Raw genomic sequence first — 26,205 nt, 5'->3', positions numbered from 1 at the left:
TTTAATTCCAAATTTACTACCTCAGGTGAAGCAAAACAGACATTATCTTCCTGATGGTGCAGGCAGTGGCATCTCTGTATGGGAGATGAGACCCTGAGATTGTAGGAACAAGAAAGAATGCTTTGGCTTAATAGGTTAAACACATACTTACAATAAAATCTTCTCAGCTGATCCAATGTTAGACAAACTGGTATGTGAGTCATCTACATTAACAACATACATAAAATGTATTTGCTTTTTTCCTCAGTAGGCTTTTCACAGTTCTAAAGAAACTTTTAAAAATCAATTTTTAAATTGTGTTATATTCAGAAATAGTGATTTTAATAGTTATGTGATTTCAGTTAAAGAACTATAAATAATATATCCATGTAAAATTATTTTCAATGTTCTAGCTAATTATAAACTGATCCTCATATTTAAATATTTTATTGAGTGATATCAGAAGAAGTTAAATCTTTTAAAAAAATAAATAACATACAAAACATTTTTGTTACTATTTTGGTAATATAATCAAGAAAAATATGCATCCATAAATATCCATTAAGAGCAAGATACTTCAGAAACCGCCTAAGATTAAAAATGTAGTCAAGAATTAATAGTAGAGAAACATTTCTTAAACATGGAACCAAATCCATGAAACATGATCCTCTACCAAAAACACTAGATTGTATCCCCAAGATGGGGCTCTGATCCCCAAGGTGTCTGTTAGGTCCATGTTTCCAAGGTATTTGTAGGACACCAACAATGAAGATCCAAGTGGTAACTCATGTGTGTGCCTCCCAGCAGAACATGGGAGCCCTTTCCTCAGACTATTGCTGCAGGCTCATTCAATCTGATGCATTAGGAGCAGATTATAGATGGGGAATAAAAACAAAAACACCTTTTGATTCTATGTTTCCTTGAAGCCTGCAGAGAATCCACTTACACCTGTGCCACTTCCTCCCCTACTGTTGAGGCTCAGTTCTATTGCATCTTGGTGAAATATCAGCATGTCAGCAAATTCTGTTACATACTATGCCCTGAGCAATGAGGTTATTGTGTGGTATCACCCCCAAATCTCTTTAGCTCATGGCACTGGCATATATTATACATCACATTAAATTGACCTGAAATAAGAACAACAACAATATCACTGAAAAACCTAAAAAAGGAAAAGTATCTGATGAGTGATGTTGATAAAGAAGAAGGCTATACCCTTACATATAGAGAAATGGGGCAAGGAGTATGAATATTTTGTTTAATTTAACTCTCAATTTTTCTGTTACCATAAAAATTGCTTTCAAAATAATTAAGGAAATTAAAAGTAAAGAGAAAAGACCAACTTTACTGTTTTCACTACAAAATGTGTACTTGTCCTGAGTGTGGGAAAGAATTTCCCTTTTTTTCATTCCCTGAGGATAAATAGATTAGAATTTTGAAGATCAGTAGAAAAGTGAAAACATCAAACTGATACCTCTATAATGGACAAACGCTTTTGCCTATGATGTGATAATTCTTCCTACAAAAAAAATATAAAGTGTGAACAATACAACTATAATTTTTTTAATTCTGACATACAAAATATGTAAGGAACCACAGCATATACTGCAAATAGAATACATGGACTGCAAATCATTTTGTGTGCCACAAAAGATAATCTCATTAAAAGAAAATTAAGTCAATAAATTTTTTGCATTTCATATAGTCTTTGACACAGTCTTCATATACTTTTATTAAATTTCTACAACTATTTAAAAAAATTTTATTTAGGTATTTTTATGTGTTGCTGAGGATAGAACCTAGGGCCTTACACCTGTGCTCTAGGGAAGCATTCTACTGATGAGCCATAACCCCAGCCCCAGTCTTCATATTAAAAACAGAATAACATCATATTCAAGAAGATACTTTCTTACCTCTAAGAATTTTTTAATTTCCTCTTTGATGTCTTCTGTAACACTTTGTTCATTCAGTAGCATATTGTTTATTCTCCATGTGATGTAGGATTTTTCCTTTCTTATTTTATTATTGATATCCAATTTCATTCCATTATGATCAGATAAAATGCATGGTAGTATCTCTACTCCTTTGTAATTGCTAAGATTTGCCCTGTGGCATAATATATGGTCTATTTTTGGGAAGGATCCATGTGCTGCTGAGAAGAAAGTGTATCTGCTTGATGTTGGGTGGTATATTCTGTATATATCAATTAAGTCTAAGTGAATAATTGTATCATTGAGCTCTATGATTTCTTTATTCAACTTTTGTTTGGAAGGTCTGTCCAGTGGTGAGAGAGGTGTGTTAAAATCTCCCATGATTATTGTGATGTGTTCTATTTGATTCTTGAACTTGAGAAGAGTTTGTTTGATGAACGTAGCTGCACCATTGTTTGGAGCATATATATTCATGATCGTTAAGTCTTGTTGGTCTATGGTTCCCTTGAGAAGTATGTAATGTCCTTGTTTATCCCTTTTGATTAACTTTGGCTTGAAGTCTATTTTATTTGATACAAGTATGGACACCCCTGCTTGTTTCTGGGGTCCATATGAGTGGTTTGATTTTTCCCAACCTTTCACCTTCAGTCTGTGTATGTCTTTTCCTATAAGATGAGTCTCCTGTAGGCAGTATATTGTTGGATCTTTTTTTAAAATCCATTCTTCTAGTCTATGTCTTTTGATTGGTGCATTTAAGCCATTAACATTTAGGGTTACTATTTAGATATGGTTGGTACTTCCAGCCATATTTGATTATGTATGTTACTTAACATGATTTGTTTTTCCTCTATGATTAGTATTTCCTTTACTGTACTACCTCCTGCTGTTGGTATTCATTGTTATTTTTCATTTCTTATTCCTGGAATGTTTTGCCAAGGATGTTTTGAAGAGCTGGTTTTCTAGCTGCAAATTCTTTTAACTTTTGTTTATTGTGGAATATTTTTATTTCATCTTCAATCCTGAAGCGTAATTTCACTGGATACATGATTCTTGGTTGGAACCCTTTTTCTTACAGTGTTTTAAATATGTTGTTCCAGGATCTTCTAGCTTTCAGAGTCTGTGTTGAAAGATCAGCCATTATCCTGATTGGTCTATCCCTAAATGTAATCTGCTTCCTCTCTCTTGTGGCTTTTAAGATTCTCTCCTCATTATGTATGTTGGGCATCTTCATTATTATGTGTCTTGGTGTGGATCTCTTATGATTTTGTACATTCAGTCTCCTGTAGGCTTCTAGTATTTGGATTTCTTTTTCATTCTTTAAGTCTGGGAAGTTTTCTAGTATTATTTCATTGAATAGATTGCTCATTCCTTTGGTTTGAAGCTCTATATCCTCTTGTATCCCAATAACTCTTAAGTTGGGTTTCTTTATGTTATCCCATAATTCTTGGATGTTCTGCTCATGATTTCTTAACATTCTAGCTGAGCTGTCTATGTTCTTTTCAAGTTGAAAAACTTTGTCTTCATTGTCTGAAGTTCTAACTTCTAAGTGTTCTACTTTGCTGGTAATACTCTCATTTGAGTTTTTAATTTGGTTTATTGTTTCCTGCATTTCCAGGATTTCTTTTTTTTTTATATCCTCTATCTCTCTATAGAGTTGATCTTTTGCTTCTTGGATTTGTTTATGTAACTCATTATCAAAGTGATTTTTCATTGTCTGAATTTGCTGTATAATGTCTTCCTTGAGACTCCAGATCATCTGAAGCATGTATATCCTGAACTCTTTATCTGACATTCCATCAGCTGCAGATATTACATAATCTAATGTTTAATTGATCTGTAATGCTTGTGGTCCTTTCTTTCCTTGTTTTTTCATACTGCTCATGTTTCTTTCTAGCTTTGTAAACTGTTGTGTTAATGGTTTTCCCCTTATATATTTATATTGTTCTTGTATAACTCCAAAATTCCTCTTTTGCCAAGAAAGACAATATTAACAGTTCCCAATACCAACAGTACATCATCTAAGCACAAGTTTTCATTATTAATACATTTATAGTTATATTCTAAGTCTACAAATATTAGTTTTAATTATTATTTAAGAATTTAGTCATTAGTTTCATAAAAGGCATACCATATCTCTTGGCATAAAGAAAACTTAATTTCAGACAAAGGATGTTATACTTAGAGGAAAAGGAGTGAGGGTATGAGGTTAAACTAACTTAGCAAATTTGGAGAACTCTAACCAACAGACTGGTAATTTATGGAAGAATGTATAGACTCAACCTACTATCTGTATTTACATAGTTACCCTATGTATAGATAGCAAAATTTAGGGGGTTTAAAGTGGGATAGAGGGAATACGAATGAAGAAAAGAAAAAAAATAACAAGGAGGAAAAGAAAAATAAGAGAGAAGGAAAAAAGAATGTAAGATAGAAATAAAGAAAAAAATGGGGGGAAGGTGGGGTATATCCAATTCCTCTATATTATATTATTTTGGTGATTCAGTTGTTCATGCACAGTTCTTGGTTTCACATATGTTGAGGTTGTGAAAGAGAGAGAAGAAAAAAGACAAACAAAAAAGTCTCTCAGAACACTGTTTTCCTTGCTTCCAGTAGGTGGCATTGTCTATTCCTAGTTTGAGCCTCTGTGTTCAGGGTGGTGGATATAGCCAGTGTGAAAGGACATGAGCTTCCACCTGTATCTTCCCTACTCTAGTCTCTGAGGTGGAAACCAGGTGCCTGTACAGTTGTTGTTTTGTTTTGATAGCTACAACCCCCAAAACCTTGTGGGAAATATTTTGAGTTATCACAGCTAAGGGTGGGGGACTTGGAAACCGGGTACCTGGATCATCCTCAGAACCGTGCTGGTAGCTACACCCCCTTTGATGGTTTTTAAGGGTTCGTGGGCTTCCTTCAGACTAGCATGCAGGACGGGGCTGGGCTTCCTCCTCCACTCTGGCTTGGCACCAGGCAAAAATATACTCTCTTTTTGCACTGGGGATTGAACCCAGGGCTGCTTTTACCACTGAGCTCGATTCCCAGAATTTGTTTTTGAGATACGGTCTTGCTAAGTTGCCCAGGACAGCCTCAAACTTGAGGTCTTCCATCTTTAGCCTTCCAAATTATAAAAAATGCTGGAATTAATGGGTATGTCCATCATGTATTGCTCAAGTAAAAAAAAATGCTTAAAACACTATTGTATAGCATTGTTGAATTCAACCCTGTTTAAGGGGTGGCTGAATTGGATTTCCTAGGCATAGAGTGTCCTGACTTAATCCATGGTCATTTGGGGCCAGTGTAAATAAAAGGCCTGACAGGGAATTTAAGAGTCAGCAGGGCACCAAGATAGAATGAAACTCTTGACAATGTTCACAAAACTCACAATTCCACCATCTGAACCAACCTGGCTTTGAGGCTTCTCTATGTAGTGAGGAAATATTGCAGAGGTGGTCAAGAGAATGTGGTTATCATCCTCCTTCACACACAGGGGGAGAAACACATCTTCAAATTCAATCATTGTGCTATTCTTCATCACCTTACGAATTCCTAGAGCCCAGTCCCAAGAGTCCTTCATATCCAATTGCTAATACTATTTTCCATAGCTGAAACTCTCTGTTCCCCATGCAGAAAATTAGTTAGATCTATCAGAATTCACAGATAAGTCAGAATGTGTCTGCCCAAACCTCATACTTCTCTCATCATCAAATGCCCTGATGTTACAATTGCTTACTGCATTTTCAAATGGAAAGAAGAGAATATTCTAGTCAAAATCAATTTTTAAATTCCTGTAAGATGAAAGGGTTACCTGAATCTCATTTGGGGGACTTAGGCAGGAGCAATTTGTTTTACAATATGTCAAAATGTAGGAAGAATAAATTTAGAATTTATTCACAATATCATTTAGATGATAAATTTCCTATAATTAATTACTAAGTTATCCTGAATTCTATATGATCAAGAAAGATATTAAGACTAATATGAATGGAATTTGAACATTAATTTTTTTCCACTGTTCTTTTGTGATCAAACTTTCTTACTCTAATTTACACAGGGCATGAACACCAAGTGTAACTCACTTTTGTGAGTCTTACCTTGATTGAAATTTACTGATGTTCTAGATTGTGCTTTCATATGTCAAAGAATTAGATTCCTGTTACTATGTTTGTAAAAATTAATAAAATTGGTATTTTAATATTCAGATGAAAATACTGACCAAATACATTTCAATACTTAATAATGTTTTAGATCTAGTATCAGAACTTTTTCATATGCTCTTCAAATCTGTATGCCCTATAAACATTTTATTAACTTGAAAATTATTTGTACAGTTTTGTTCTGTTATGTTTTTAAGATGGCATTTCATGATGATGGTCAGGCTGATCTTAAATTCCTGGGCTCAAGCAATTGTCCTGCCTCAGGCTCCCAAGTGGCTGGGGTAAATGCATGTGTCTCTGTACTCATAACTTGTAATTAAAAAGAAAAAAAAAGTAAGATAAAATGATCATGAATTGAGAGAAAGACAGGTAAATATATTAACTAGTGTATCTTGAACTCAGAAAATGTTCTGTCTCTGTAAAAAATAGCTTTTTGTTCTTGCACAAGTACTTTCTCTTAGGCTTAAAACCTTCTAAAAAATAAGGGTCATATAACTTTAGTTCACCAGGTTGTTATGGAGATTTACCAAGATAATACTGAAACATGTTAAGCAAAATAGTAAAATAATGGAATACTTCACTACTTAAAAGTCACCTAGAACTAATGTGTATTTTTCACAGACTCTAATATTCAAAAGTTAAAATTATTTTAAAAAATGCTTGTGTCCTAACTTTCATTATCAATTGGGCTCTTCTTTGTGCTTTATAACTCAGACCAAATCAGTAATTGATTTATAACTCTATTTATAAACATCTGCTTTAATAAAGAATATAATCATCCCCTTCTGTGAGACTAATCAATAACATCAAAGGCAAGAAATTAACAAATGCCATGTACTGGCTTGGATGACTACTATTTCTTCTCTACCTAGTTGAACAGAATCGGCAGATCTTTGTAAGAGTGGCTACATTTCCATGTTGATCTCCAACTGACATGGAACTCAAAATCCTCTTTAACACAATGGTTGCTGAGGAGTCATGATGGGGCTTAGCTCTCTTGCATTCAATGAATCTGCTTAATCTCTTCCTTTTGAGACAGAACTTTAATAAATTCTGAAAACTTTAGGCAGTGATTCCAACAGCTTGTAAGTTTTTCATTGCTCCGGAAAACCTTTGGAAGTTCCATTCAAAAGTTGGCACCCACCCTGGAAAACAGTGATATGGGGCTCCCTGCAGTTAAAGGAAATCTATTTCAAGGGATGGAAGAATTCAGGAAAGAGATCTGTTAGCCAAGATGACAAAAAACTCTTGATATCTTCCAGTGACATTAGTTGACGCTCTCTAATAGCTTTGAATGATTTTAATTTAAAGACAGAAAAGAAAAAGTCCTCAAAGGATAATTCACCATAAAGGGTGAGGCTAATAGGAATTAGGTTCCTAAAATGGGGACAAGGTCAGAGTGTTTAATATTTGTTGGCCAAAGCTAGAGGCTAAGTTGTCAAAGCAGAGTGCTGCTGCTTGGAAACAATTGTTAAATAAAAAATCATGAGTGCATGAGAACTAAAAAGAGTGTTGTAACTATTGAGTCTAAGTGTGTGTTACCATGAACACTCAGAGTTTGGGATCAATCAGGACATGTTATAATAAAAGCTGTTCATTACCAGACTGCAGAGCCAATTCTGGCAGAAACACCACAGCAAAAGAACTGACAGAGACAAAGGAAAAATTTAAAACCTATTTATCCCCCTTCATTTGATTACAGAATTATCTTCCTTAGACTTCAAGGATATCATTAGGTAGTTGATAAATTAAAGGATAATGGTAGAATATCTAACTTCTGCTAAGCTGGGAATGCCAAGACCCAAATAGCAAATTAAAAACATCATAGGTGTGATACTATTTGTATCTGTGAGTAGGATCATGCTTGAAATGAAATGGATAATGCTGGAAACCTTAAGGATAAAGGTTTACAAAGTCCTAAGATATTGGCTAGTGGTATATCTCAGTAGTAGGAAAATTTCCTAGAATGCCTGAGAAGAAAAGGAAAGGAGAGGGGAAGAGTGGGGAGAGAACAAACCTTGAAGGTAACACCTGCATACATCACTACTTCTTTTTTTAATTAACTAATTCATTTTAATTATGTATATATGATAGCAGAATGCACATTGATTCATTGTACACAATTGCAACATAACTTTTCATTTTTTATTTTACATGATGTAGCATCACACTGTATGTGCAGTCATACATGTACTCAGGTAATAGTGTCTATCTCTTTCCACCATCTTTCTAGCCCCCAAGGTCCCTCCCCATCCTTCTCTTTGCCCAATCAAACTATCATCACTGATTCTTGGTTAGACCATTGAAGGGTTTCTGACTGATGAAGTATCCTAACTCACTACTGTTCCATACATAGCTACACTATGAAATCTCACCTCCTATGTAAGATGCAACAGGTGTAACTATTGTGGATCTGAATCTAATGTTGATTAGTATTTTAATGTAAATACTTACACAGTATTACCACTAGCAATGACATAAGACAAGGCAATCTCTTCACAATTATCTGAAGCAGACACATTAACACCACATTGAAGAATCAGTTCAACTATTTGTGTTGATTTGTGTTCCACAGCAAACATGAGGGCTCTTCTAAAACAAGAGAGATAACTTCAAAATTTGGTATTTTAATAAATTTAGTTAAAAAACCATTGTTTTACATTTTACCAATTTTATATCTAGCTTGACATACACTAACAGACATATACATCTTGGAAGATCAAATATGTATTTTATAAATCATTTGTAAGTCTAAAAGGAAAACAAACACATAAAAGAAATCATTTGTCCCAAAAGGGGAGAGTTACAAACTTAAAATCCTTCAATGAACAGTACCTATGATGAGGTCATTCATCTGGAGTTGGAAAAGATTTCAATGAATAAAGCTCTGTTTTCTTTCCAGGGTGATGTAATATATTGTAACTCACAGTCAGTAAAAGGTCAAGAATAAAAGAGCTATTTGTGGGTGTAACATAATAACGGTAGCACTGGTGATAATAACAGTCATTGTTGCTTCAGTCATTCACTCCGAGAAGCATTTCCCAGGCACTGAAATCAGTCTACATGTATAATCTTGCAAGCAGCCTTCAAGCATATGTTATCCTGTTTTTCATTAGAAATGTACAATATTTTTCAAGAGCAATTAACCCCCACTTAGAAAAATCTGAAATCAATATTCTACAAATTAAATAATTTAAAACAAATAGTCATCCAAAGGACATAATAATTTTCAATGTCTATTTATGTTCAACACAGCATTTCCAAAAGAAAACTATATCAGGATAAGACAAAATATTACAAAAAGTTTAAAAACTTCAATACTGAATTAAAAAACAAACTAAATGTCCATATTTGACAAAACTCACATGAAAACTCTAACACAAGATCATGTGATCAACAAAATCAAATAATAATCATTAGCCAATGATTATAAGGGCATATGCATCATATTACATACTCTGAGTTTTGTTGCTCAGTTTTAATAACTGATTTTCTCTCTAATTATATTTTATGTTCATATATTTTACTCTATTCCATCGATTATGTCATTCCTATTAATTTAATATTTTTAACTTGAGTGATATTACTACAATATTAAGCTTTTTTTAAAAAAAATAAATTACTATACCTTCCCTTACCATCAATTGCATATATGTTTGCTTTATTCTTAATAAAAATTTCTACCATCATCTGTCTGTTTTTCTTCGGGGTGAATAAAAGTGGTACTTGGCCACTCTGAAAAACAACAAAATAGTTTATTCATGAAATTACTACTTCCTAACTAAACTTAATCTTACAAAATGCTGTATGAACATAATCATATAATAATCATGTAAATTAAGAGTAGCCACTCTCTTCTCTTCCCATTCTTCTTTTATTTTGAAATGCCTCTCCTCTGCCTAGAGTGGCCACATGAACTCCAGCCATTTTTCAAAACTGCTTCACACATGACTGTTTCTATGGATCTTTGCCACTATCAAGAATTCATCATGGCATCTAGGAGTTATGTAACATGCATCCACCTCAACCAAGAGCATTGTGAGGACATAAACTGTATCTTCTATCTCAGTAGCCCCATTCCCTAGTACATATTAGTAAAGAATGTAATTATTATATTCAATTAACAAGCCAAATTCTCAACTCACTACTAGGGTGTATCAGTCATATTCTGAAGAATGTCTACTTTTTCAGAAATACCAAGCTGCATAGAATAGTTTCCTTGTAAATGGGTGGGATAAAAGAATATCATTCTAATTGAAATAAGTCAAACTAAGAAACTCAAAGGTCAAATGTTTTACATGTGGAAGCTGCAGTTAAGTAAATAAAAAGAGAAGGGAAGAACAGAATATTAAAAGTTGTAGGGAAGATCATTAGTGTGAAAAAAGGAGATTTAGAGGCAGAGTAGGAATGGGAATGGGAAGGCAAAGAAGACAGAATTCCTTAAAATTCATGTTATATGCATATATATCATAGGAAACTACACTTTTATGCATAAGTAAAAAGAAACAATCAAATATAAATAAACAAACAAGTGCAAGGAAGTCCAGGACTATAGGAGGAGGAGAATAGAGAAGGAAGAGTAGGACAAGAGGGAAAAGAGGGAATCATGAACTCAACTGGAATTCCATGCATGTATGATTTTGTTGGGATGAACTCAACTACTATGTAAAACTATAAACCCTAATAAAAATAATATTGGAAATGTATTCTCAATTGTAATGACAATCCTGGTAACATAATGCTAAGGTACTTTCCAAATTTGTTTTTACTCTCATTTCACTTTAATTGATACTTAAATTATTTATAATTTAAGGCAAAATTTAATTCAGAAATATCATGTATCAACAATATTTATGCTGATCTACACAGATTATTTTTATTATCATGAAAGACACTAAATCATTTGCATTTTTAAGGAACAAATCTTAAGAGTAATACATAGTACATCTTGAACAATCCATGAGTTATCTACTTCTAGCAATAATTTATACACTTCTAGCAATAAGTAACCTAACCAGCCTTTCAAAAATTTCAATGGGAACATGATTTTTATAGTATATAAAAAATAAACTATTTAAATGCCATATTCTAAATTCAAAAATTTAATCCCATTTGAAAGAGATTCATAATATATTATGTAGGACATATTCTTGAATATCAGTAGAAACCAACATGAAATCTTTATCAAAATATATTATAAAAGAGGAGTTGTAACCTCATTTATAGAGGCAAAGTAGGTGATCTGAATGAATGCTGCAGTTGCCAGTAGCAAACTGAAGAACATGTGTGCCCAGCATGTGGGAGGCAAACCCTGCACACCACACCACACAGTACTATGGTACAAGGGGGACCACATCAGGTTCCCTCACAGAAGCTTGAAGTTAAGATTTCTGCATGAGTCTCTTGAATTCTAGATGTGGACTCAATTCATGAAGGCAAACTAAACATACACATGAGCTACAAAAGAAGTAGAAACACAAGGAAAACTTCCAACATTTGATACTATTTCAATCAAAAAATTGTGCTTATAATCAGTATTTGTTAACATACATCACTGTTAATTTTAAAGAAACATTTCAAATATTTTGGAAATTCTGATGATTGATGAATATACCGTGTTTTTGACTTCAATATCTGCATTGAATGAAAGCAGTTTTATTATTACTGATGTGCTCCTATAAAAGATAGCATAGTGGAGAGGAGTTTCACACTTGTTTCTGTGAACATTTGTATTGGCACCATGCTATAGAAGAATAATTGCACATTCCTCTTCTTCATATTGTAGGGCCTGTCAGTTTTAACCAAGAAATACATTGTAAATTTGAGAAATACAAGAAAAATATTTCACGTTTCACTCATTCGTTATAACTAACTGGCATTACTCAATTTTTCATCTAAGCATTTCATCAAATTCATTTCCTGCAAAACCATTAGCTGCATCTTCCTTCATCAATGGTGTGTTGCCTTCACTGTCACAGGTCGACACTGCATTTCCTCTTCACTAGAAGAGCCACCACTGCTGAATTGCCATAGGCACAGGCATAAGAGGCAAATAAGAGGCTTTGTTAGGAATTCATAAGACACATTTTGAAACACACAACTATTTATGCAATTATAAACATTAAGTAACTCATAATTCCTCTATTTTCTGTTGAAGAAGGCATAATATTTACTAGCTGTCATTACTTATTAAATTAATGAATGATTGGCCTATGCTATTGACACTTTCTTATTTCTTGTTTCTGATACTGGAGATTGCACCCTGGGGCACTCAACTATTGAGTCATATTCTAAGCACATTTTATTTTTTTAAAAAAAAGTTTGATGCAGGGTCTCACTAAGTTGTCCACCCTAGCCTTGAACATCCAATGCTCTTGCCTCAGCATCCTAAGTCACTGGAATCATGGGTATGTGCCACTGTACCAAGTTTCATTGATTTTATTTATTTTTCTTTGTGTTCGTGGTGCTGGAGATGGAACCCAGGCTTGAAACATTCTTGGTAAGGACGGGCTCTAACATAGAACCACATCCTCAGAGCAGAACAGCCCACTTGCTTAGCAAGGATGTGGCCTTGAGATTTAACTCATCTTCAGTATAAGTTCTATTTTAGGCTCTGTGATATACTAGTTATCCCACAGTCTTTGTCTTAGTTTTCTAAAAAAGTAAGGATTAAAATGAGTATCTCTCAGGGTCTACTGTGATGCTTAATGGAGAATGTATGTAAAACATTTGAAGAGTTTCCAGCACAAGCAACAGCTCTATAATTGGTAGCTATTGGAATCAATACTATTAATTTTACCAACTAAAAGTATTTTAATTAATAAATTACTAGCATTATAGTGATTTTTACAGATATTTTTTTTATTTTTTTAATTTTTTTTAATTAATTTTTATTGTAGGTTGTTCAAAACATTACATAGTTCTTGATATATCATATTTCACACTTTGATTCAAGTGGGATATGAGCTCCCATTTTTACCCCATATACAGATTGCAGAATCACTTCAGTTGCACAACCATTGATTTACATATTGCCATTCTGGAGTCTGTTGTATTCTGCTGCCTTTCCTATCCTCTACTATCCCCCCTCCCCCCTCCCCTCCCTTCTTCTCTCTCTACCCCCTCTACTGTAATTCATTTCTCCCCCTTATATTTTCCCTCCTTTCCCCTCACTTCCTCTTGTATGTAATTTTGTATACCCCTGAGGGTCTCCTTCTATTTACATGCAATTTCCCTTCTCTCTCCCTTTCCCTCCCACCTCTCATCCCTGTTTAATGTTAATCTTCTTCTCATGCTCTTCTTCCCTACTCTGTTCTTAGTTACCCTCCTTATATCAAAGAAGACATTTGGCATTTGTTTTTAAGGGATTGGCTAGCTTCACTTAGCATAATCTGCTCTAATGCCATCCATTTCCCTCCAAATTCTATGATTTTGTCATTTCTTAATGCAGAGTAATACTCCATTGTGTATAAATGCCACATTTTTTTTTATCCATTCGTCTATTGAAGGGCATCTAGGTTGGTTCCACAGTCTTGCTATTGTGAATTGTGCTGCTATGAACATGGATGTAGCAGTGTCCCTATAGTGTGCTCTTTTTAGGTCTTTAGGGAATAGACCGAGTAGTGGAATAGCTGGATCAAGTGGTGGTTCCATTCCGAGCTTTCCAAGAAATCTCCATACTGCTTTCCAAATTGGCCGCACCAATTTGCAGTCCCACCAGCAATGTACAAGAGTACCCTTTTCCCCACATCCTCACCAGCACTTGTTGCTGTTTGACTTTCTAATGGCTGCCAATCTTACTGGAGTGAGATGGTATCTTAGGGTGGTTTTGATTTGCATTTATCTGACTGCTAGAGATGGTGAGCATTTTTTCATATACTTGTTGATTGATTGTATGTCCTCCTCTGAGAAATTTCTGTTCAGGTCCTTGGCCCATTTGTTGATTGGGTTATTCATTATATCATTGTCTAATTTTTTTAGTTCTTTGTATATTCTGGATATTAGGGCTCTGTCTGAAGTGTGAGGAGTAAAGATTTGTTCCCAGGACGTAGGTTCCCTATTTACCTCTCTTATTGTTTCTTTTGCTGAGAAAAAACTTTTTAGTTTGAGTAAGTCCCATTTGTTGATTCTAGTTATTAACTGTTGTGCTATGGGTGTCCTATTGAGGAATTTGGAGCCCGACCCCACAGTATGTAGATCATAGCCAACTTTTTCTTCTATCAGATGCCATGTCTCTGATTTGATATCAAGTTCCTTGATCCACTTTGAGTTAACTTTTGTGCATGGCGAGAGAAAGGGATTCAGTTTCATTTTGTTGCATATGGATTTCCAGTTTTCCCAACACCATTTGTTGAAGATGCTATCCTTCTTCCATTGCATGCTTTTAGCCCCTTTATCAAATATAAGATAGTTGTAGTTTTGTGGATTGGTTTCTGTGTCCTCTATTCTGTACCATTGGTCCACCTGCCTGTTTTGGTACCAGTACCATGCTGTTTTTGTTACTATTGCTCTGTAGTATAGTTTGAAGTCTGGTATAGCTATACCGCCTGATTCACATTTCCTGCTTAGAATTGTTTTTGCTATTCTGGGTCTTTTATTTTTCCATATGAATTTCATGATTGCTTTCTCTATTTCTACAAGAAATGCCGTTGGGATTTTGATTGGCATTGCATTAAACCTATAGAGAACTTTTGGTAATATCGCCATTTTGATGATGTTACTTCTACCTATCCATGAACAGGGTATATTTTTCCATCTTCTAAGATCTTCTTCTATTTCTCTCTTTAGGGTTCTGTAGTTTTCATTGTATAAGTCTTTCACCTCTTTTGTTAGGTTGATTCCCAAGTATTTTATTTTCTTTGAGGATATTGTGAATGGGGTGGTTGTCCTCATTTCTATTTCAGAGGATTTGTCGCTGATATACAGAAATGCCTTTGATTTATGTGTGTTGATTTTATATCCTGCCACTTTGCTGAATTCATTTATTAGCTCTAATAGTTTTTTTGTAGACCCTTTTGGGTCTGCTAGGTATAGAATCATGTCATCTGCAAATAGTGATAATTTGAGTTCTTCTTTTCCTATTTTTATGCCTTTAATTTCTTTCGTCTGTCTAATTGCTCTGGCCAGTGATTCGAGAACTATGTTGAACAGAAGTGGTGAGAGAGGGCATCCCTGTCTTGTTCCAGATTTTAGAGGGAATGCCTTCAGTTTTTCTCCATTCAGAATGATGCTAGCCTGAGGCTTAGCATAGATTGCTTTTACAATGTTGAGGTATGTTCCTGTTATCCCTAGTTTTTCTAGAGTTTTGAACATAAAGGGATGCTGTACTTTGTCGAATGCTTTTTCCGCATCTATCGAGATGACCATATGGTTCTTATTTTTAAGCCTGTTGATGTGGTGAATAACATTTATTGATTTCCGTATATTGAACCAACCTTGCATCCCAGGGATAAATCCTACCTGATCATGGTGCACAATTTTTTTGATATGTTTTTGTATCCGGTTCGCCAGAAGTTTATTGAGGATTTTTGCATCTAGGTTCATTAGAGATATTGGTCTGTAGTTTTCTATCTTTGAAGTGTCTTTGTCTGGTTTAGGAATCAGGGTGATGTTGGCCTCATAGAATGAATTTGGAAGTTCTCCCTCTTTTTCTATTTCCTGAAATAGCTTGAAAAGTATTGGTATTAGTTCCTCTTTAAAGGTTTTGAAAAACTCTGCTGTATACCCATCCGGTCCTGGGCTTTTCTTAGTTGGTAGTCTTTTGATGGTATCTTCTATTTCCTCAATTGATATTGGCCTGTTTAGATTGTCAATATCCTCCTGACTCAATCTGGGCAAATCATATGACTTAAGAAATTTATCGATGCCTTCACTATCTTCTATTTTATTGGAGTATAAGGATTCAAAATAATTTCTGATAATCTTCTGTATTTCTGAAGTGTCTGTTGTGATATTCCCTTTTTCATCCCGTATGCTGGTAATTTGAGTTCTCTCTCTTCTTCTCTTTGTTAGCGTGGCTAAGGGTCTGTCGATTTTATTTATTTTTTCAAAGAACCAACTTTTAGTTTTGTCAATTTTTTCAATTGTTTCTTTCGTTTCGATTTCATTAATTTCAGCTCTGATTTTAATTATTTCTTGTCTTCTACTTCTTTTGCTGTTGTTTTGCTCTTCTTTTTCTAGGATTTTGAGTTGAAGTATTAGATCATTTATTTGTTGGTTTTTTCTTTTTTTAAGGAATGAACTCCAAGCAATAAATTTTCCTCTTAGAACTGCTTTCAATGTGTCCCATAGATTCCGATATGTTGTGTCTGTGTTTTCATTTATCTCTAAGAATTTTTTAATTTCCTCCTTGATGTCTTCTATAACCCATTGATCATTCAGTAACCTATTGTTCATTCTCCAAGTGATGCATGATTTTTCCTTACTTCTTTTATCGTTAATTTTCAATTTCATTCCATTATGATCAGATAAGATGCATGGTATTATCTCTACTCCTTTATATTGTCTAAGAGTTGCCCTGTGACATAATATATGATCTATTTTTGAGAAGGATCCATGTGCTGCTGAGAAAAAAGTGTAACTGCTTGATGTTGGGTGGTATATCCTATATATGTCAATTAAGTCTAGGTTATTAATTGTGTTATTGAGCTCTATAGTTTCCTTATTCAACTTTTGTTTGGAAGATCTGTCCAGTGGTGAGAGAGGTGTGTTGAAGTCTCCCATGATTATTGTATGGTGGTCTATTAGACTCTTGAACTTGAGAAGAGTTTGTTTGATGAACATAGCTGCACCATTGTTTGGGGCATATATATTTATGATTGTTATGTCTTGTTGGTGTATGGTTCCCTTGAGAAGTATGTAGTGTCCCTCTTCATCCCTTTTGATTAACTTTGGCTTGAAATCTATTTTATTTGATATGAGTATGGACACTCCTGCTTGTTTCCGAAGTCCATATGAGTGATATGATTTTTCCCAACCTTTCACCTTCAGTCTATGTATGTCTTTTCCTATCAAATGCGTCTCCTGAAGGCAGCATATTGTTGGGTCTTGTTTAGTGATCCATTCTGCTAGCCTGTGTCTCTTAATTGGTGAGTTTAAGCCATTAACATTTAGAGTTATTATTGAGATATGGGTTGTTCTTCCAGCCATATTTGTTTATTTATGTTACTAAACATGGTTTGTTTTCCTCTTTGATTATTCCCCCCCACCTTTACTGTACTACCTCCCGCTGTTGGTTTTCATTGATATTTTCCATTTCCTCTTCCTGTAATATTTTGCCGAAGATGTTTTGAAGAGATGGTTTTCTAGCTGCAAATTCTTTTAACTTTTGTTTATCATGGAAGGTTTTAATTTCATCTTCCATCCTGAAGCTTAATTTCGCGGGATACACAATTCTTGGTTGGAACCCATTTTCTTTCAGTGTTTGAAATATGTTATTCCAGTATCTTCTCTCTTTCAGAGTCTGTGTTGAAAGATCAGCTGTTATCCTGATTGGTTTACCCCTAAATGTAATCTGCTTCCTTTCTCTTGTAGCTTTTAAAATTCTCTCCTTATTCTGTATGTTGGGCATCTTCATTATAATGTGTCTAGGTGTGGATCTCTTATGATTTTGCACATTCGGCGTCCTGTATGCTTCTAGGATTTGGGATTCTGTCTCATTCTTCAAGTTTGGGAAGTTTTCTCGTATTATTTCGTTGAATAGATTGCTCATTCCTTTGGTTTAGACCTCAATACCTTCCTGTATCCCCATGACTCTTAAGTTGGGTCTCTTTATGTTATCCCATATTTCTTGAATGTTCTGCTCATGGTTTCTTAACAGCTTTGCTGAGCTGTCTATGTTCTTCTCCAGTTGAAATACTTTGTCTTCATTGTCTGATGTTCTATCTTCTAAGTGTTCTACTCTGCTGGTAGTATTCTCAATTGAGTTTTTAAGTTGGTTTATTGTTTCCTGCATTTCCAGGATTTCTGTTTGTTTGTTTTTTATAACCTCTATCTCCCTGTATAATTGATCTTTTGCTTCTTGGATTTGTTTATGTAATTCATTGTCGAAGTGGTCGAAGTGGTCTTTCATTGTCTGATTTTGCTGTCTAATGTCTTCCTTGAGACTCCAGATCATCTGAAGCATGTATACCCTGAATTCTTTATCTGACATTCCATCTGCTGCAGATATTACCTCTTCTAAAGTTGAGTTGACCTGCATTGCTTGTGGTCCTTTCTTTCCTTGTCTTTTCATACTGATCGCGTTTCTTTCTGCTTGGTGAAACTGTTGTGTTATTGATTTTTCCCCCTATATATTTATATTGCTCTTGTATAGCTGCAAAGTCTCCCTCGCAGGCTTTGGCGGTGGCTCTGCCCCTCCTCCAATTGAGGCAATGTGCCTACCACGCCAGGAGGCCGCTGTACCTGTACTTTTGATGGGCCTGTTCTTTCGGTGGTCACAGGTCCGCCTACCTTGCAGGCGTGAGCAGCGGCTTTGCCCGTCCGCTGGCCACTAGGCCTGTTCTGTCTGTCGGTTGCAGATCTGTCTACCTAAAAGGTGCTGGTGGCGGCTCTGCCCCTCCCCCGACCGGGGCGATGTATCTGGCGGGCCACTGGGCCTGTTTTGTCGGTGGTCACGGTTCCGCCTACCTTGCACGTGCGTGGAGCAGCTGAGTCCCTCCGAGAGTTTCTGGGCCTGACCTGCCGGTGGGTGGCAAGTGCACCTACCTTGCAGGTGCGGGGGTGGCTCTGCCGTTCCGCGGGTCACTGGGCCTGATCTGCTGGTGAGTCGCAGGTCTGCCTACCTTGCAGGCGCCCGGTGGCTCTGCCCCTCCCCCAACTGGGGCGGGACGATGTGTCTGGCCGGCCGCTGGGCCTGTTCTGTTGGTGGTCACAGTTCAGCCTACCTAGCAGGCACGTGGGGCAGCTGTGCCCCTCCGCAGGTTTTTGGGCCTGACCTGCCGGTGGGTCGCAGGTCTGCCTACCTTGTAGGCTCGGGGGGTGGCTCTGCCGCTCTGTGTATTGCTGTGCCTGTTCTGCTGGTGGGTAGTGGGTCCGCCTAGCTTGCAGGCACCCGGCGGCTCTGCCCCTCCCCCAACTGTAGCGATGTGTCTGGCGGTCCACTGGGCCTGTTTTGTCGGTGGTCACAGTTCCGCCTACCATGCACACGCGTGGAGCAGCTGTTTCATTAGTGCCTGGGCACACTCTCCTTGTTTGCCTCCCTCAGGCCCTAAGTTTGTAGAGCTTGGGGCTGAGAACCCCCAGCAAATTTGCTTACCTTCTGGTAGCCATGCCCCCGTATCTGTTGCAAGAGACCTCAGTTGTCAGCACTGGTGGGAGCGGTAGCTGGGAGACCCGCGCCGCGCGGCTCCCGCCGGCTCCTGCGTCAGCACCGCCTCGGCTCCCGCCGGTTCCCGTGCCGCTGCCGCGGTTCCCGCCAGCTCCGGCCGGCTCCTGTGCCACTCCTGCTAATTTAGAATCCGCTGGGAAGGAATCTCTTTGGCCGATCTTTGGTGACTTCCCCTCTCTGCTATGGCGGGCCCCTGGCTCCTTGCAGGAGTGACCGAAGGGAGAGGTGGAACTGGCTTGTCTCTGGTCTGACACAATCTCTGGTTTTAGATCCCAGTTCGCTAATTCATAGAGGCTTGGTTAGATTTCCTTCCTGTCCTCTCAAGGGGGGGAGCCCTTTCCCGGGTGGGCAGGGCCGTTAGCAGAGCCGGAAGGGCACGGGCCTTCTGTCGGGCCAGGCGGGGACCCTTCTGGCTGCGCTGGGCCGCCGGGGGCGCCCACAGAGCCAGGCAGACGGCGCCCGCGTGGCTAAGAGCCGGTCGGGGTGACCCTTCGCAGAGTGGGCGGGCCACCAGGAGTGCCGGGATGGTGGGAGCTGTCTGCCGGCCGGGAAGGGACCCTTCTCGACGAGTAGGGCCGCTGGGGGCGCTTGTAAAGCCGGGCGGCTGCAGCCGCGTGGCTAAGACCCAGGCAGGCGGGGTGGCTGTTTGCAGAGCAAGAGCGGGACGGCTGGAGCTGTCTGCCGGCCTGGCGGGGACCCTTCTCGCCGAGCAGGGCCGCCGGGGGCGCTTGTAAAGCCGGGTGGCTGCAGCCGCGTGGCTAAGACCCAGGCGGGCGGGGTGGCTGTTTGCAGGGCAAGAGCGGGGCCGCCAGGGTAGCCGGGATGGCGGAAACTGTCTGTCTGCCAGGCAGGGACCCTTCTCGACCAGCAGGGCCGCCGGGGGCGCTTGTAAAGCCGGGCGGCTGCAGCCTCGTGGCTAAGAACCAGGCGGGCGGGGTGGCTGTTTGCAGAGAAAGAGCGGAATGGCGGGAGCTGTCTGCAGGGCGGGCGGGGACCCTTCTCGCCGAGCAGGGCCGCCGGGGGCCGCTTGTAAAGCCGGGTGACTGCAGCCGCGTGGCTAAGAACCAGGCGGGCGGGGTGGCTGTTCGCCCAGCGAGAGCAGGGCCGCCAGGGTAGCCGGGATGGCGGGAGCTGTCTGCTGGCCGGGCGGGGACCCTTCTGCCGCGCTGCTCTGGGCCGCCTGCCGCTTGCAGAAGCGGCGGGTGGCCGCCGGATTGGACTCTGAGCCCGCGCTGCCGGTCAAGTTTCACTTGTCTGGAGCAAACTGTCATGTCTAATAAACTTACTAATTCTCGGCAGGTCCCCTTTCAACGGAATTTTGCTAGAAGATCCTCAGTAGGTAGAATGTAGCTGTTTTAATGGGTGTTTCTGATCCCGTTAATGTGGAGATATTGAAAGTGCTGCTTCCTCGCCGGCCGCCATGTTGGATCTCCAGATATTTTTTTAAAAAACTATATTTCAATAAGTCTTAGATGCTTTCTTCAATCATTTTAACAACAGTGATATTGGAATGCCACTAATAATTCAGACTGCATTACAAGTATAATTGGCAGCATATATTTTTTTTCTTCATACACAAAATAAAGAACCATCATATAATCCATGGTGCCTTACCTTAAGTGAAATGCGAGACAAAAAAAATGATTTATGGCACTTCTCATCACATGGATGGCATTTAAATTATGTTCAATTCTTAAAATTACTATAGATAAAGTAGGCTGGATACCTACTCTACATCAAAATACCAAACTAAAAGCAAATTATCCCCTATTTATCTTATTTTTTTCCCAAGTAACTTAATGCCAAAGGAAAAAGAACCCAAATAAATTAGTATGGTTAAATTAATTCAGCATTTAGATATACAGGATATATGTGAATCAGGTATTTTCAATGTTCAGTATTTAATACTGTCTTAATTTTTCACAAAGGCAGTTTAAAATTTCTTACCTCCATTGATGCCTAATTGAAAAGGAGGAAGAACTGTTTTATTTGAAACTGAATCCTAGCACTTCAGTTTTAATTAACTGGTTATGTAAAGAAAGTTTTTAATGTAAGAGTTCTTTGAGATAGTAGAATATGTGAAATACAAAATAAGTAGCTGTGCAGTATTTTTAGCATAAAAAAGTATTCAGTTATGAGTAGAAATGAATAGAATTAAATAATAAATAAAAATAGTTGAGAACTTCAGTATTTTTAAGCAAAACTTTAAAGAAGTAAGCAATAGTTTTGCAGTAGTAATAATCTTTTATACTTGCTCTCTTCTATTTTCATTATGATGCAATGAAAATATTGAAATAAAATATACATATATAAGAAATGTACGTGTAATAATACCTACAATAGATGAAATGCACTATAGGACGTCTATATAGAAATGTATAGAAGAAAACACAAATGCTTCTTCATGTTGGCAAAGGTGTTCTAAGAAATAATGAATTGAAAAGAAGAATTCCTTTTTTTTCTACCTCTCTTTTTAAAATTTATTATGTTGATGATGATGACAATGTTGTTGCTGTTATCGTTCTGGGGATTGTACTCTTACCCTTGACCTTGCTGTGCAAGAAGTGTTCTAATGCTGAGCTACATTTCCAACCTTGGAATTCTAATTTAAATCAGATAAAGTACTCTTTTACAGATGCACAAGTGACAGTGACATATGAACATAGAAAAAATATGTAGTGTCCTTGGTAAGAGAAGGAATTCAAGTTTAACAAATGAAATAGATTTCTCAGCTACAATGTTTTGAAGATGAAGAGTAGTGGTACTGGGCTGTTGATTAAGGTTTGAGCTGTTCAATGCTCCTCATATAGATGATTGGATGGTAACTTCTGTGCAACATTTAAAACTGTGCATGCCACTACCTACCAATTCCATTTTACTCTTCTTCCAGATATTTGAGTATTCTTTTTCTCTTGTTCTAGTCCCTACTCTTTTGGCCATTGGTGAACAAGTAATTTGTGAAAGTTAAAAATGTATTTTGATACACAGAATGGCAAATCTTTGTTCATTGCAAACATTTTCTTAGTGTCATCATGACCCTAAAGGACTGGGTGTGAAACTCAAAAATGTACTGATATTTTTATTTGTTTTTTGTGAAATTGATAGCCACAGAGAGACCTCACACTTTGGGTAAATAAGTATTTATATGCATAAACCACCACCCGGGCCTACCTTTGATACCCTCGGTCCCTTCAGAACAGGGTAGGGCAAGGTACAGTAGGGCAGCAGCAGGCTTCTCTGTGCAGGATAGGCACCTTTGTGTACTGCTCCCTTGGTCCTGGTGACTGAGAGCCTGCACTGCCTGAATGCTCTCAACCAATGCTCTGCTCTCCCTGATTGAACACATACACAGTAATGGATTACTACAGGAAAGCATACTGGAACAGTGGAATCAGCAATTGTGGAATTTTGTGCAAGAAGCTTTTGGCAGATGCTTTTTTTAGCTTAGTTTGACTAAAGTGGTGACAAAATTGAAAAAGCATGTTGTGTTTGGTGTTTTGAAAAGTGTGAAAGCTGCCAGTGCACTCTAGTGTCCTCTGTTGAAAGGTAACTGAAGTTCATGAACTATTTGTAAAAAATTTAGGGCTTGTCAACAACTGTTGTTATGAAGATGGTTGGATGATAAAGATGACACCAAGTTATCCTTAAGAATTTGATGAACTAGTGAGTGAAGCATTTGGGAAATAAGTAAAATCTTATTTTTAAGGGTAGAAGACATACCCCTAAATACAATACCGTGAAGAAATTTTTAAAATAATAAAAGAAGTAAGAACATGGAGCCATCTTCCCAGTTCAGAGTCCTTGTGAGGTCCTCAGGACACAACATATAGTAGATTGTATCTGAAAACTTTCCAATGGTTTTGAAAATGTGTACATTAAAAGTTGCTGTATTTATTCATTCATTTTTTAATCAGTCACCCTATAGGGAACTTATAACTGTCTGGGAAGTCAGTTGAAGATTTGGTTTTGTTTTGCTGCCCATTAGAATTCCTGGGTACTAAACTTCCAAGGTCTGCAGGTCCTGGATACTGAGGACTCCACAGGGTATTAAAGTCAAACATCCTGTTGAAAGGAAAACTGGTCTCCCTTCTGCTCTGCCCCTACCAGCACAGCTTGGATGGTTCAGGCTTTCATTTCACCAGCCCAGCTTTCCTCATTGGTCCCTTATCCCTCAGCCCTGGCCTCCCAGACCCTATTACCTATTTTTATGGTCGGTACTAGCAACATGATATCCATGTCCCAGATAACCGTCAATTCTTTTCAGTTCACAATTTTTGGCAGCCTGGTGAATCTTCCCAAGGGGATTATATCCAATAATTTTAATCCCCAGGTTTATATACACAATCTTTCTCCAGGCCCTGCCCATCCTGCAGACAATTAAGAAACAACTTCTGCCAAGTGGCCTACTGAAGCAGCTCTGCCATTATCTCTGTCAACCAAATGGCAAAATAGTCATTGCCAGCTGACACTGATAAACACTAGTGCATGTTCCACAATCTGCATGACCATAGGTGATTGGCTCCTGGAAGGTCCACCTACTGCACTGTGATCAATGCCTGGCTATTCTGTACAGACCCCCTCCAAGACATGAGTGGGACTCTCCTGAGACCCCCAAGACCCATACAGTGAGACAGACACCACACCAAGCCCAGATGGGTCTCAATGGTGGGCAGCTGAGAACCACCCACACCCAGACACGGGTGGGCAGGACTCATCATGTCTTCCATAGCACAGCTACCTACATTCATAGCAGGAAACAAATAATGTACTCTTCCTCCTACTTTATTCAGTAAAATGGCAGAGAAGAAGATCTCAGACTTAAGATGTCCATGTAAAAAAAACTGGAAAAATTCAGGAATGAATTTAAGACAAAACAACAGATTAGAAGAAAACAACAGAATAACTGCACCAAAAGCAAGTTTAGTGTCACTCTTCTGCATCATCCAGTCCCTGACATAACTCTGCTCAACACAAAAAGGGAGCAAGGAGCCCACCAGTTCCACTCACTAGCAAAAGGAGAATAGTGTAACAACCATCACCCCAGGTTTTCCAGTGTAGTACCCAAATATCCTGATTCAGTTTCTCCCAATCCAGATTGCTGAGTAGACAAGAACAGATGAGGTATCTAGAGATGGCCTGGAATGAAGAAGAATTGGCACAAAACACAGATCAACTTGCAGCAGAAGAAATCATGGCCCCAGTGGCTGCTCTGCCCAGAACCCCCAAAACCTCTGCATTGTCTCCTTCTGTAAACAACCTATCTTCACTTCTGAAGTTGCCTCAGCGTTTGCCATTACATATCTCAGATGCTTGCTCCAAACAGACTCTAGAAGTTTTTTCCACTGAGGATACCAACAGTCACAGAGGAACCCTACATCTTCCCCTACTACAAAAAGACTCAAAGTGTTTGAATTAACAATCTCCAAGCACCTGAACCACTACCTCTAGATCCTGTCTATTCAGGGTAACATCAGCTATAGTTGCCACACACCCAGAACCAAGATTCCCAAACAGCCTTTTCCTGTGCATGAGAACATAAAGGGCTGAAGTCCATACTGCAAGCACAATGCCATGTTTTGGGTGAACACCTGTGACTGACCCCTGCAGCCAGATCAATGAACCCTGCCAAATGCTGGATTGATAGCTGCACATACACAATACCACTTCCAACACCTGTCAGGAGCCACTGCTCAACATATTTAGCAGCCTCTGTAGTTACATACACATGTATCAACAGCTCTGTTTCATGGTGATATGAACATATATACAGCATCCAGAGTCCCATTAACTGTCCCCACCACCATGTAGGTTTGCCTGAAGACAGTTGTTCTGTGCCACTGCACACACATTTCTCCTCAGCTCCACTCACAAAATGATAGTGCATGTTTACATCCATTCTCAACACCTGCATATCCCTGCCAACATACTTGAATTCTCAGCTGAGGTTTGTAGCTTTATGCATTCATGATTAGGCCCCAGAGGTATAGCTAACACAGCAGCCAGGCAAAGCCCTCCTTTTGGCTCCTTCCCTGAAGCCCTATGTGTCTATAATGAGATCTGATCTTACAGCTCTGTGCATTAACAAACTAGGTCCCACCTCATAGCCACACTTTACCAGCTCTGGCTTTGTCTTTGGTCCTAGCTATTCCTTACCACTTCTCTGCCTACAGTTACTCCTCTCTACAATGCATATGCCTGCAGCTGACACTACACAAAAGTGTGCACACTGCCTGGCCCATACATCTCTCGCCTTTTCTGGTCCCCACTACATGGACCTAGAGGCACTATTGATGACCCAGCTAGTCCTCATAACAACTCTAGATTTCTCATAGCTCTAGCCACCAATGACTATGAAGGTTCTTATGTCATCAAAAGTTATGAAAATCTAAAAGAGAATCAATGCATCCTTCAACCTCAGATAACAAAGTTGGTGTTCCATGCCACTAGACCGGTGCTATACCAGGTCACTATGTTCTCCCATACTGCTCTGCACACAAAAAAATGGAAGCACAACATAACAGCTGGGTTAAAACCAAATCAGTTCAATGAAGAAAGTTTATACCAGGAGCCAACCCATGACACCCACCCTGCTTCAGGCACAGATAACTTCCTATTCCTCTTAAAATAAAGCTAAAAATATTCACCATGGCCCACAGTCCCCATGACCAGGCACTGTTCTCCCTAATCCCTTTGTACCGTCCCTTGACTTTGCTCCCCCCCTTAGGGTCTATGGCTTTACTTCATATTCCTGCACCTGCTCCAATGCCTCTGGTACCACCTTGCTCCTTACAAGTTCAGACCCACTCTTCCTGTCATC

The sequence above is a fragment of the Callospermophilus lateralis genome (assembly GCF_048772815.1).
Source record: "Callospermophilus lateralis isolate mCalLat2 chromosome 11 unlocalized genomic scaffold, mCalLat2.hap1 SUPER_11_unloc_3, whole genome shotgun sequence".
NCBI classification, from domain to species: domain Eukaryota; kingdom Metazoa; phylum Chordata; class Mammalia; order Rodentia; family Sciuridae; genus Callospermophilus; species Callospermophilus lateralis.
The sequence above is the reverse complement of the archived record's forward strand: the minus strand, read 5'-3'. Positions refer to the sequence as shown.